The following is a 14,122-nucleotide window of genomic DNA, read 5'->3' on the forward strand; positions in this document are numbered from 1 at the left end:
ACTAACAACTTACACACACCGGCGCTCCGGCGGGCACATTTCTTTAAACTTGAGCAAATGATGAGATACACTGGGGGGAACTGTAACCAAGCATCTATACAACCTTTTGGCCGGGTGGGCACTTTTCCCTACACCTGTGTATCTGTATGATCCCTCTGGCTCTTTACTTAGGAGCTGCCCAGGAGTAGGAGCCCGTGGTCCCCTCAGTGTTTTTATATTATTTCTTCACCGCCCCTCACCCTCCTCCTTTATCCGCGACATAGACCATTTTTTATGTGGGTACCAAGGATGTATTGTGCACCACACCCCAGGACACTTCCTGTCCGGGTTATCCGTACACGCCACTCTATCCATCTGTGGCTCTACCCGGGGCACCGCTAGGGCTCACGAGCCCTTTAGAATCACACTTGCGCAAACCACCTACGAGCGGGGCACTATGTGGAATCAATATCGCATGCGCACTCCGCTTGCTCCTAATCTTCACTCTGCGCATGCGCACACCCCAGGACACACTCGCCCACGCATGCGCTAGAAACTGCACGCGCACCTCCCCCGGCCCTCGAGCAGGAAGTGGTTCACTCCCTTTTCCGACGCCTTAAATGGAAACCTACTTGCGACCAACACTATCTCCAGGCAGCCGCTGGCAGAGGGTAGGTGCTGACTGAGCTGGCCCCCGACGCAACCGTAAGTACTATCAGGCAGGAACCACCAGGGAGATGCTGGACTATCGTGTATGCACAGCCCACCCTTACGTAGGGTCCCCGCCCTTAACCTCTTTACACTCTGTTTGGTCCCTTCCGCAAATAGGGCGCTGGTAGCCTCGGCGGAACCTAGGAAGCCCTTTTCAGAAACACGAGGGTAAGGATGGGGGGCCCCTTGCTCTTCGTTATACCAGTTGTATGTGTTTTCATGTCTTTATGTAATTTGGCACACGCACTCTGTATTTATCTAGTGATACGTAAACAGAGTGTTCGCTCGCTGTCTGACCTTTCAGGTTCTGCTCTGACCCATTCCACATGAGTTCAGTGGATCCGTAACCTTGCTCTGTGGTGTGTTTGTACTGTTCGACCACTGTACTAAGATCTCTTACATAGATTATCAATGTCTGGGTTCTATTCACGCACAGTGTGCCGCTCATTTTTGCGCTACTACTGCCACCTCACTTATTTTCTCTTCGACTCCAGCATGTATGTTGAGATATATAAGTATATATTTTTTTCTATAACTGTTTGGATCCCGCCCTGCACCGCTCCTCAACCCATGGGCAACACTCTCCCATTGAATTAGCTGAATGTGTCTGACACTGATGTTGGACGCCTGACACGTCACCTATGTACGTTGTTGTTGACATGGTCACCGGGGTGACCTCACTATCTCTAAGCGAATGGTATTCGGGGTCACAGACAGATCCTCGCTGTGTTCTCTCGTGAAACTGTGACTGATTATATGTACCAGTTCTGTCTAAACCATTCATGTGTGTTTGTCACCCCTCCCTCCTTCCTCGACTCCCCTTCTTTCCCAATCCCTACCTACCCCTTCTCCACCCCCCTTTTTTTCCCCTCCCGTTTATTTCCCCTACAGGTTACACTAGTTTGGTACGCTCTTCTTGTCCTTGCTGACCAGGTCATTGTACCCCGCAGCCCCGTACCACTTTTAACCTCTTTTTAGACGTGGGTTACCCTTCCAATCTCTGGCACCCCCGTCTTCACCGTGCACAACCTTTCACTCTTCTTTGGTCCTGATGAAACGCCACTGACCCGCTCGGGCATTTTTAGGCGTGAAACATGTCGACCTTTTACTAAAGTCACATTAGCACCTTGCGCTGATTAGTGACCCCGTGACCTTTTGGTCTTTTTACTTTGCCAGAGGCTCCATAATATTAAAGTTCACTTTTTGGACACCCCTAGGCATTTTTATCTCACACACCTTGCACGCACGCAACCACCTACCTCTCGGATCCACCTCACAACTTTTTAGCCCACATACCCGCATTCACCTTACGGCTTTTCTCTTTAAAAGACCTCCGATAAAGAGACCCTTCGGGGGACCGTCGGGCATTGCAGCGCCGGCCCGATGAGGAGCAACAACAAGCCCAATGATGAAGCAAGACATCCCTCGGGGTGTGTGAGGGCTAACGAGAGGCTACATAGAGTCCTCCCCTTCGGGATTGGATCCTTGAGACCGGGGAAATTTCTCTCTGCCTCTTTTCATCTTCCCTCTACCCCCCTCTCCTCCTCTCTCCCCCCCCTCCTTTTACACTCTTTCTTCTATCTCTACCTATGTTGAGCAGGTGATCGTTATTTTTGTTTCACCGCCAACAGGGAACAATGTCCTCATTGATTTAAGTGACTGGGCTGGCGCCTCTGGGTCTGGCTCGAGGGTTCCCGCTCCCTCGGTTGGGCATGCATGGTAGGGTGTTGAGTCTGTCAGGCCTCTGGCCGGCCCGCGGATCGGGAGTGGCTGGGGCGGCCGGAGTCGGAGGTGTCGTGTCTTGAGGGTGGTTGCAGGTTGGCTGGATGATGGAGAGGGCCATGCTGTGAGGCCGGTCTCACACGCGTCCCCCCCAGCTGAAAGGCGTGGAGAACTACCCATCCACTGGGGGGTTCTCCTCGCCGAAGCGGAAGAACCGGGACAGGCCGTCGGCGTTGGCATGATCCGTCCCGGGGCGATGTTCGACAGTAAAATTCATCCCTGGGAGAGAGATGGACCATCGTAGTAGCTTGGGGTTCTCCCCCCTCATCCGCATTAGCCACTGCAAGGGCCGGGTAGTCCGTCTGTACTCGAAAATGGGTTCCGAACAAGTAGGGCCGCAGTTTCTTGAGGGCCCAGACTACGGCAAAGGTCTCTCGCTCTATAGTACTCCAACGATGCTCTCTCGGCAGCAGCCTTCGGCTGATGAAGGCTATGGGCTGATCAATGCCCTTGTCGTCGAACTGCGAGAGCACGGCCCGATGCCGTGTTCGGATGCATAGGTCTGGACCACAAACTCTTGGGAGTAGTCGGGGGCCTTGAGTACGGGAGCGGTGCACATGGTGGTCTTCAAGGCGTCGAACGCCTGCTGGCACGGGGTGGTCCACTGCACCTTCTGCGGAAGCTTTTTGGAGGTCAACTCCGTGAGGGGCCCTGCGATACTACCATAATTTTTAATGAACCTCCGGTAGTACCCCGTAAGGCCCAGGAAGGCCCGAACATCTGTCTGCGTGGTGGGGGGCTCCCAGGACTTGATGGCGTCAATCTTCGGCTGGAGAGGGGCGACCTGGCCGCTGCCCACCTGATGCCCCAGGTAGACCACGGAACCTTGCCCGAGCTGGCATTTGCTGGCCTTCACGGTTAGTCCGGCTTGGCGCAGGGCCATTAGTACTTGTCGGAGGTGCTGGAGATGCTCGTGCCATTGAGAGCTGAATACAGCGATGTCGTCAAGGTACGCTGCGCTGAACTCCTCGAGTCCGGCCAGGACCTTGTTCACCAACCGCTGGAACGTGGCTGGGGCGTTTTTCATCCCGAACGGCATGACCTTGTAGCGGTAGTGGCCATCTGGCGTGGAGAAGGCAGAGCGCTCTTTCGCTCCTTCCGTGAGAGCAATCTGCCAGTATCCGCAGGTCAGGTCGGAAGTGCTGAGGAACCGGGCGGCCCCCAGGCGGTCGATGAGCTCGTCGGCTCGGGGAATAGGGTGAGCGTCTGCGCGGGTGACCGCATTGAGCCCCCGATAGTCCACACAGAATCTTAGTTCGGGGGCGACCCCTGGGGAAGCCGCCTTCAGGAGCAGAACCACCGGGCTGGCCCAGGGGCTGTCGGAGGGTTCGATTACTCCCAGGGTGAGCATCTTCTGTACCTGGGTCTTGATGCAGGTGCGGACCCGGTCAGGCACCCGGTAGGCTCGGTGTCTCACAGGCGGGCTGTCGCCGGTGTCCACATCGTGGACACACCAGTCGGTAACCCTTGGAATGAGAGAGAAGAGGTCTGCGAATTGTCTGAGCAGCTGGCGGCAGTCGTCGGCCTGCTGGGGAGTGAGGGTGGCCGACAGTTTCACCCCCTCCACGGAACCGTCCAGTTCTTTCGTGCACAGGAGATCGGGCAGGGGTTCGGTGTCTTCTTCCGCCCCATCATCGGTGGCCAGTAGCAAACTTAGTTCCGTCCTTACAGAGTGGGGCTTGAGACGGTTCACGTGGAGGACCCGGAGGGGGTTCCGTGGGGACTGTACGTCGACCAGATACGTGACCTGGCTCTTCCGCTCGACCACCTTGAAGGGACCAGTCCATTTGTCTTGTAGGGCGCAGGGTTTCACCGGAGCCATGACCCAAACCTGCTGGCCCGGCTGGAACTCGACCAGGGTGGCGTTCTGGTCATACCAGCGCTTCATTTCTTCTTGGCTGGCCTCGAGGTTAGCCTCTGCAAGTTCTCTAAACTTCCTCGTCTGGTTGCGGAGCGCCAGGATGTAGCGGAACACGTCAGGGGGTGTCCCCCGGGGGCTTGTCTCCCAGCCCTCTTTGACCAGGCTCAGGGGCCCTCGGACGGGATGTCCGTACAGCAGTTCGAAGGGGCTGAACCCCAGAGACTTTTGGGGGACTTCTCGGGATGCGAACAGGAGGCAAGGGAGTAGGACGTCCCATTTCCGGCGCAGGGGCTCTTCGAGGCCCAGGATCATTCCCTTCAGGGTTCGGTTGAAGCGTTCCACTAGGCCGTTGCCCTGGGGGTGGTAGGGGGTCGTGAACTTATACGTGACTCCGCACTGCTGCCACAGGGACTTCATGTAGCGGGATATAAAGTTAGTGCCGCGATCACTCACAACCTCGCGGGGAAATCCGACACGGGAGAAGATCCCCATGAGAGCCCGGCCCACCACGGGAGCCGTCACGGTGCGGAGGGGGATGGCCTCGGGGTAGCGGGTGGCATGGTCCACCAGGACAAGGATGAATCTGTGGCCCTGGGCGGTCTTCGGATCCAGGGGTCCCACGATGTCGATGCCGACCCGCTCAAACGGGGTACTCACAACGGGGAACGGTTGTAAGGGAGCTTTGCGTTTTCCGCCACTCTTCCCACTGCCCTGGCACGTGAGGCAGGACTTGCAGTGTGCTTCTACATTCGCTCGCATCTGGGGCCAATAGAAGTGGGTCACCAATCGCTGGTATGTCTTGTCTTGGCCTAAGTGTCCTGTCAAGGGTACATCGTGGGCCAGGCCCAGGAGGAGGCTCCGGAACCGCAGGGGTACCACCAGTACTCGTGCTGCGCCTAGCTCGGCGGACTTTTGCTCGCTGTATAGGAGGCCATTGTCCCAATAGATCCAATGGGTTCCAGTTCGGTCACCGGTGGCCTGGGCTTCTGCTTGTTGTCTTAGTCCCTCGAGGGAGGGGCAGGTGGTCTATTCCTGGCAGAACTCTTCGTGGGAGGGCCCCCCTTCGCAGCGCCACTGGGCCAACTCGGGCAGTTCTTCGAGTTCCGTCGGGGCCTCTGGGGCGGAAGGTTCCGGTCCTTCCCCTGAGTTAGTGTCTCCTTCTCCCTCGGAAGGAGGGTTGTATGCTTCTGGGAGGGGGTCCCGGTTCTCGGGGATAGTGTTCGGTAAGAGGGCTTCACCGCCCTTAGAGGGAGGCACTCGTGCGGTCATGGAGCGCGTGGTGGCGCAGACCCATTCGGGTAGGCCCATCATCTCCAGGTGGGCTCTTCGTTCCACTTGCCCCCACGGGGAACTCTCCAGGTCGTTGCCCAGGAGGCAGTCTACGGGCTGCGAGGTCCGGACCGCTACCTTCAGTTCTCCGGAGACCCCTCCCCACTCGAAGGGCACCAGCGCCATCTGGCAGAGGCTCTCAGAATTGTCGGAGGATACGACCGGACAGAGGGCCCCGGTTAGGATCTGGTCTTCTGAAATTAGGCTGCGGTGGACCGCGGTGACACTCGCCCCGGTGTCGCGAAGGCCCTCGACTCGGTGGCCATTGATGGTCACCCGCTGTCGGTACTTTTCTGTGTTGGCGGGCAAGGGTGTCACGGGGACCATTTCTCGATCACCAAGGGAGACCAGGGCCATGGCCGCCGGTTCCCATTCCTCTGAGTCTTCCATCTCTTCCCCCAGAGCCACGGAGGCCATCTGCCGGGCCGTGGGGTTGGTCGTTGTGGTTCGCTGATACTGGGGACACTGTGGGACATTGGCGTAGTGTCCGGGCTGCTGGCAGCGGAAGCAGGTGATCCTAGCTCGTGGACCTGGTCGTCCTGGGGCTCCGGTGCTTGCTGGGGACGGTCCCGAACCCGCCGCTGGTGGACTGCTGGGGGGGCTGGTTGAGGACCCCCCGGGGAAGTCTCTTGGTCGGCCGTGGTTCCCTCCGCCCCTCTGGCGGGGGGGACCCTGACTGTGGCGGCCGTAGTCCCCCACGGGGCCCCGGGTGGCCCGGATGTTTACCCAACGATCAGCCTCAGCGGCCAGCTTCCGAGGGTCGGTGAGTTTACTGTCCAGGAGATGCTGGCGCAGTTCTATAAAGCAATTGGCCGCTAAATGTTCCCAGGCAATCAGATCGAACAGTTCTTCGAAGGTGGAGACCTTGCTGCCCTTGATCCACCCGTCCAAGGCTCGGCTGTAAAAGTTCACGTATTCTACCCACGTGGTGCCCGGTATCTTCTTGCAATCTCGGAACCGTTGTCGGTACATTTCGGGGGTGAGTCCGTACCGGCCCACGAGGGCTTCCTTCATGTGGCTGTAGGAGTTCATGACCGTGGAGGGCAGATCTAGCAGAGTGTCACTTCCTTCGCTTAAGAACCGGCCCCATAGGCCAGCCCCCCAATCCTTTTGCGGGACTCGGTGAGAGGTCATGGCGACTTCGTAGGCCTTAAACCACTGCTGGATATCATCGTTCTTATAATACTCCTTTACCACATCCTTGGGGATGTGAACTTTGGTTTCCCCGGTGGGAGCGGACGGTGGATTCCCGGGTGGCTGCGACTTTTCGTTTCTAGCCCGCCACTCAATCTCCTTCAGGCCGCGTTCATGTTCTAGCTGGAGTTTCTTTTCGTCGTGCTCCCTTTGGAGTCTCTTCTCTTTGAGTTCCCCTTGTAGCCGTAACTGCTCGACGGCTAACTTCTTCTCTGCCAGTTTTATCTCTCCCTCGATTTTTAGTTTTGCCAGTTCAAGTTCGTGGTTGCGGCTTCTCTCTCGGTCCGCTAGTTCCTCGGGGGACAGATTCCCCTCTGGCCCGTTGTTTCTCGCCGGGATGCTTGGTGGTTCATAGGTAGAATCCCCTTCCGTTTGGGTCGGGGGCGCCCCCGTCTCGACCCAGGCTTTCAGTACTTTCTGGAAGTCTTCCTTTGTGCTTAGTCCGGTGGTAGCGATGCCAAGGTCTTTGCAAAACTGTTTTAATTCTCTATGCGTGTAATAGTACAATTGATCCTCTCGGAACGGTGAGCTTACTTCGGTACCTGCGGCACCCAGGGAGGTTTCTCCTCCCATCTCTGTTTGGTAGTGCGTCAGTCGTTCACTGCACGCTCTCTTTCGGTGTCAGCTCGGATCCCGTCGTCTGCCACCAAATGTTGGAAAGGCGTTCGCCGGAGGGGGGTTCGATACACGTCTTGCCCACCCCTTCGACCCACCTCTCCCCAGTAAGCCGAACCAGGCGCGCACACCCTGAGATGCACTACGAACAAAGTGACACCACACGTATTCTTTGTAGGACGATAGGTTCTTTTATCGATGATTTCAAGGGATCTTTATGATCCAAAAGGCAAGTAGTACAGCAGTGGCACAACGTACCACAAATCAGTCGGGGGGAATGGGGGTAGCGGGACAGTCTTTCAAGATAGTGTCTCTGCGAAATACCCTGCGGAAGCTCACAATCCTCGAGCTGGAGGGTGTTGTGTCTCTGGGCGATCTCTTACCGAGTCGTCCTCATGGGGAGCGCCGCGAGTCTCTCAGCAGGCACAAGTCGTCGGAGTTCGGGAGCCGCGATTCCGTCAGCAGGGCTCAGATGGTTCAATAGCTGGGGGCCGCGAGTGACTCAGCAGGCCTAGGTGGTTCAGTGTTCGGGAGCCGCGACCTTGTCCGCAGGGCTCAGATGGTTCAATAGCAAGGGGCCGCGAGTCACTCAGCAGGCCCAGGTGACTTCAGTGTTCAGGAGCCGCGACAGCGTCAGCAGGCTCAGATGTTCCAGGTCTTCTCTGTCCTTGTTTCTCCGGCACCCCTTGTTATACTCCGCTGGTTCTTTGAAGTCCGGAGTGCTCGCAGAGGGGGGACTGGGGTGACGGAGGGGGTTGGGCGGGATTTCCTGCCGCTCACTTCTTTGGTCTTTTCAGGTGGGTCTGGGAGGGACCCCAGACGCTCGGTAGGGGAGGCGCCTGCTCCCCAGGGGCCTGGTGGCCGATTGAGTCCTCCCGGGGAAGGCGACCCGAGGTGTGACTGGGCTGGCGCGTCTGGGTCTGGCTCGAGGGTTCCCGCTCCCTCGGTTGGGCATGCGTGGTAGGGTGTTGAGTCTGTCAGGCCTCTGGCCGGCCCGCGGATCGGGGGTGGCTGGGGCGGCCGTAGTCGGAGGTGTCGTGTCTTGAGGGTGGTTGCAGGTTGGCTGGATGATGGAGAGGGCCACGCCGTGAGGCCGGTCTCACACCGACGGAGGGAGCGGGAACCCTCGAGCCAGACCCAAAGGCGCCAGCCCAGTCACACCTCGGGTCGCCTTCCCCGGGAAGACTCGATCGGCCACCAGGCCCCTGGGGAGCAGGCGCCTCCCCTGCCGAGCGTCTGGGGTCCCTCCCCGACCCACCTGAAAAGACCAAAGAAGTGAGCGGCAGGAAATCCCGCCGAACCCCCTCCGTCACCCCAGCCCCCCTCTGCGAGGACCCCGGACTTCAAAGAGCAAGCGGAGTATAACAAGGGGTGCCGGAGAAACGAAGGTAGAGAAGACCTGGAACCATCCGAGCCTGCTGACGCTGTCGCGGCTCCTGAACGCTGAAATCACCTGGGCCTGCTGAGTGACTCGCGGCCTCTTGCTATTGAACCATCTGAGCCCTGCTGACGAGGTCGCGGCTCCCGAGCACTGAACCACCTGGGCCTGCTAAGTGACTCGCGGCCTCTTGCTATTGAACCATCTGAGCCCTGCTGACGAGGTCGCGGCTCCCGAGCACTGAACCACCTGGGCCTGCTGAGTGACTCGCGGCCCCCAGCTATTGAACCATCTGAGCCTTGCTGACGGAATCGCGGCTCCCGAACTCCGACCACCTGTGCCTGCTGAGAGACTCGCGGCGCTCCCCTTGAGGACGACTCGGTAAGAGAACGCCCAGAGAATCGACACCCTCCAGCTCGAGGATTGTGAGCTATCTGCAGGGTATTTCGCAGAGACACTATCTTGAAAGACTGTCCCGCTACCCCCATTCCCCACGAACGATTTGTGGTACTTTGTGCCACTGCTGTACTACTTGCATCTTGGATCCTAAAGATCCCGTGTAAATCATTGATAAAAGAACCTATCGTCCTACAAAGAATACGTGTGGTGTCACTCTGTTCGTAGTGTATATCAGGGTGTGCGCGCCTAGTTCGGCCTACGGGGAAGAGGTGGGTCAAAGGGGTGGGCAAGACGGGCATCGAACCCCCCTCTGGCGAACGCCTTTCCAACAGGCTCCTTAACAGATCGTGTGGAGTGAGGGGCTCTCGTGTGCAGTTTGGGGCTCCTGGGTAGATAGTGTGCAGTGAGGGGCTCCTGGGTAGATCGTGTGCAGTAAGGGACTCTTGTGTGCAGTGAGGGGCTCCTGGGTAGATCGTGTGCAGTGAGGGGCTCTTGTGTGCAGTGAGGGGCTCCTGGGTAGATTGTGTGCAGTGAGGGGCTCCTGGGTAGATCGTGTGCAGTGAGGGGCTCTTGTGTGCACTGAGGGGCTCCTGGGTAGATTGTGTGCAGTGAGGGGCTCCTGAATAGATCATGTGCAGTGAGGGGCTCTCGTGTGCAGTGAGGGGCTCGAGTGCAGTGAGGGGCTCCTGGGTAGATTGTGTGCAGTGAGGGGCTCTTGTGTGCAGTGAGGGGCTCCTGGGTAGATTGTGTGCAGTGAGGGGCTCCTGGGTAGATCGTGTGCACTGAGGGGCTCCTGGGTAGATCGTGTGCACTGAGGGGCTCCTGAATAGATTGTGTGCAGTGAGGGGTTCTCGTGTGCACTGAGGGGCTCCTGGGTAGATCGTGTGCAGTGAGGGGCTCCTGAATAGATCATGTGCAGTGAGGGGCTCTCATGTGCAGTGAGGGGCTCGAGTGCAATGAGGGACTCCTGGGTAGATCGTGTGCAGTGAGGGGCTCTTGTGTGCAGTGAGGGGCTCCTGGGTAGATTGTGTGCAGTGAGGGGCTCTCGTGTGCAGTGAGGGGCTCCGGACTCCGGGTCCGACCTTTAACAGCAGGTCTGCCGAGTCCTGGGGTTCAGGTAAGGGAAAAGGCGCACCTGCACCGGTGTCGTGTTCTTTGAAACCAGGCTCCTGAACAGATCGTGTGCAGTGAGGGGCTCCTGAATAGATCATGTGCAGTGAGGGGCTCTCGTGTGCAGTGAGTGGCTCCTGAATAGATCGTGTCAAGTGAGGGGCTCTCGTGTGCAGTGAGGGGCTCCTGAATAGATCATGTACAGTGAGGGGCTCTCGTGTGCAGTGAGGGGCTCCATAACAGATCGTGTGCAGTGAGGGGCTCCTGAACAGATCATGTGCAGTGAGGGTCTCTCGTGTGCAGTGAGGGGCTCCTGGGTAGATCGTGTGCAGTGAGGGGCTCCTGGGTAGATCGTGTGCAGTGAGGGGCTCTTGTGTGCAGTGAGGGGCTCCTGGGTAGATTGTGTGCAGTGAGGGGCTCCTGGGTAGATCGTGTGCAGTGAGGGGCTCTTTTGTGCACTGAGGGGCTCCTGGGTAGATTGTGTGCAGTGAGGGGCTCCTGGGTAGATCATGTGCAGTGAGGGGCTCTCGTGTGCAGTGAGGGGCTCGAGTGCAGTGAGGGGCTCCTGGGTAGATTGTGTGCAGTGAGGGGCTCCTGTGTGCAGTGAGGGGCTCCTGGGTAGATTGTGTGCAGTGAGGGGCTCCTGGGTAGATCGTGTGCACTGAGGGGCTCCTGGGTAGATCGTGTGCAGTGAGGGGCTCCTGAATCGATTGTGTGCAGTGAGGGGTTCTCGTGTGCACTGAGGGGCTCCTGGGTAGATCGTGTGCAGTGAGGGGCTCCTGAATAGATCATGTGCAGTGAGGGGCTCTCATGTGCAGTGAGGGGCTCGAGTGCAGTGAGGGACTCCTGGGTAGATCGTGTGCAGTGAGGGGCTCTCGTGTGCAGTGAGGGGCTCCTAGGTAGATTGTGTGCAGTGAGGGGCTCTCGTGTGCAGTGAGGGGCTCCGGACTCAGGGTCCGACCTTTAACAGCAGGTCTGCCGAGTCCTGGGGTTCAGATAAGGGAAAAGGCGCACCTGCACCGGTGTCGTGTCCTTTGAAACCAGGGCTGCGGGCGCCTTCTTCCGGCAACAAACCCAGCCCTGCCGGAAAGAGGAGCTGCGGCCAAACACACTAAAGGGAGAGCCACTCCCGGGCCAGAAATGAGAAGGAGTGCGTGCGGCAAGTGTTACCCCCCCCCTGCACTCAGGCCACTGTCTGCCACCCTGCCCTGCCCTGACCCTTGCCCTCAATGCCGCTCCGCTCACCGCGCCCTGGGACAATTCATTATCGCCCCCTTTGAAACCCATTCGTTTTCTCCGTAGGTAAGGCAACGCCGCCTCCGCCCCTTAATACCAGCCGCCACGAGAACCAGTTACATTACACAATGGTACATTCATTTTTATTAGGGGGAGAGTAAGCGATTTGCCCAAAATCACAGGAGATGGAACAGACGCCGAAACTCCAACCTGCTCTCCCAGCTCCAGAGTTGGCAGATCAGGCCCTTACGCCACAATTACATCGCAGACAGAAGGGGGGAACAAAACCCCTCTCACTCAGTACCTTCCCCAGCTCCAGTCCTCCCACACCGACAACTCACCTGCAGCAGATCACACGGCGCAGCACTTCGGGATGAAAGTAACTCCCTGGCTGGCATCTGTGGTGTCGTCGGGCTATTGCTAGAGACCCTTGCTGTGCAGGCCAGACACACGTGGTCGAATAAAGACTCGGGACAAGTGTGGTGGTGTTGGCTCCGTCTCCGCTGCCGTGGCGCTTCTGCCGAAGTGCATGCGTGACGTCATATTTATTGGGGCTGAATCTACGTGACCTGACGCGCACGCGTGTCACGTCAGGGATGCTATCGCGACACTACATTCCTCTCCAACACACAAAACAAACAATAACCCAAGATATGTGACTGCACGTTAAAGCATGGACAACAGGTCTCTAAGTGTCCCGCAACCCTGCACTCAACATTTGCAGTCTGAAATTCAAACAAGGAAAAAACTGAAACAGTCTTACTTGACGTAGTCACGTAACCGACAGGAGGGCTCGGGGTGCGGTCTCAGGTCATATCGCACTCCCCCACGGTCCGACACACTACCCCGGCCTCTACTCCCGGAGTCACCATCTGCGCCGCTCTCTCCAGTCTCTGGCACACCAGCTGCTTCGGGTGGCGTGTGCTCTGGCTGGAGCTGCAGTGGGTCAAGTCCATGACCTGTGGATTCCGCTCCTCCACTCGCCTGGTCCGCAAGATCTAGGAATCGCTCCTCTCGCGGCGTGTCCCTCGTGGAATTGTCCTGGCGTCGTTCATCCACTCCGGGGGGCACTGGAACCTTCTTGAAGTATGAAACATTCCTCGTTATCTTTTCGGTGCCTTTCCGGGCTGTCACACACGTGCCTCTGACTTTCTCCACGGTCCATGGCTGTGGTTCAAAGTTCAAACGAAACTTGCCCCCGGGCATCCGATTGCGGATCAGTACATTGTCACCTGGGATTAGGGGTGAGGACACAGCCCGCCGGCGGGCGTCGGCTTGGGCAAAGGCTCCGCGTCGATGCTCATCAATGGCACTGTCATTGGGGGTTTCGGGCTTCCATTCTGGGTGATGCGGTATGGAGTCGGTGAGCAGGTGTGCCGGTGCCACTCCCGTAATAGAGTGGGGCGTTTGGCGATAGCTGCGGAGAAATGTGAAAATTGCAAGTTCCACAGATTGGTTCTTTTCGTGGGCAATCCGTATCACTTTGTTGAGTGTCCTCATGAAGCGTTCAGCTTCCCCGTTCGCTTGAGTGCCTTCGGGGGGTGATTCGCCGGTGATGGACTCCGAGAGTCTGTAGGTATGCCGCGAAGTCCTGGCTCTGGAAAGGTGACCCATTATCGGTTCTGATCTCTTTGACTATGCCGTGTGTTGCCATGATTTTCTCAAGCTTCGGGATTACTTCCTGAGCACTCAGAACAGTCAGTATTTCCACTTCCGGATACTTGGAGTGATCATCTATGGCCACCAAAGTGTGCCGTCCATCCGGCAAGCTGCCAAAATCGACGCTGATCTTCGACCATGGCCTCCGAGGGCGAGGCTCCATCACCACAGGGGCTGGCCGGGGCACTTCCCCGGTTACCTGACACGCCTGGCATTCTCGAACGGTGGCCTCCACTATTTCGTCCATGAGAGGGAACCACACTTTGGTTCGGAGCCTGGACTTAGTCTTGACCATGCCTTGGTGACCAATGTGGGCCAGATCCACCACTCTCTGGGTGAGGGACGTCGGGATGACTAGCCGGTGGCCTCTCAACAAACATCCTGTATCGTCTTCCGTCAGTTCCGTTCTTACATGGTACGGGCTCTCCATTATTTGCTTCGCCCGAGGCGTCAGGCTTTTCCACTCCTCTCTGGTGCGGGTCCAGCTGTTGTCTCGGACCGCCACTCTTGCTCTTTGTAGGCACTCATCTTCGCTGGTGGCCTGAGACAGGCTGGCCATGGACACTGGCCGGGGACATGACCACGCCGTGATGCAGCGGACGTATTCTTCTGTTTCTGCCGCTTCCTTCATTTCTTTTGGAGTTGCTGTGCGAGGGTGGCGAGATAGATAGTCTGCCGGGTTCCGGGCACCCGGCTGGTACTCAATCTTGCAGTTATAGTCCTGCAGTTGCAACATCCATTTCTCGATTCTTGGCGGCGGCTTAGTGGACGTGCCCGCAAACAGAGATACCAGTGGCTTGTGATCTGTAGTCACAACAAAGGGTTTGCCGTAGACATACAGGTGGAAGTGACGACACCCCCAATGAATG

At 57.8% G+C, this 14,122-nt stretch overlaps 1 protein-coding gene across 1 annotated transcript in view; it reads right to left on the reverse strand.

The window, feature by feature from the left end:
- Positions 1–11,993, reverse strand: part of LOC146822379 (uncharacterized) — a 76,112-nt gene extending 64,119 nt beyond the window's left edge. Inside the window, exon 1 of the mRNA XM_085613466.1 lies at positions 11,936–11,993. The gene's annotated coding sequence lies outside the window, so the exon portion shown is untranslated. The remainder of the gene's footprint in view (positions 1–11,935) is intronic.
- Between the last annotated feature and the right edge of the window lie 2,129 nt (positions 11,994–14,122).

This window comes from Triturus cristatus, chromosome 6 (assembly GCF_964204655.1).
Source record: "Triturus cristatus chromosome 6, aTriCri1.1, whole genome shotgun sequence".
Lineage (NCBI taxonomy): Eukaryota > Metazoa > Chordata > Amphibia > Caudata > Salamandridae > Triturus > Triturus cristatus.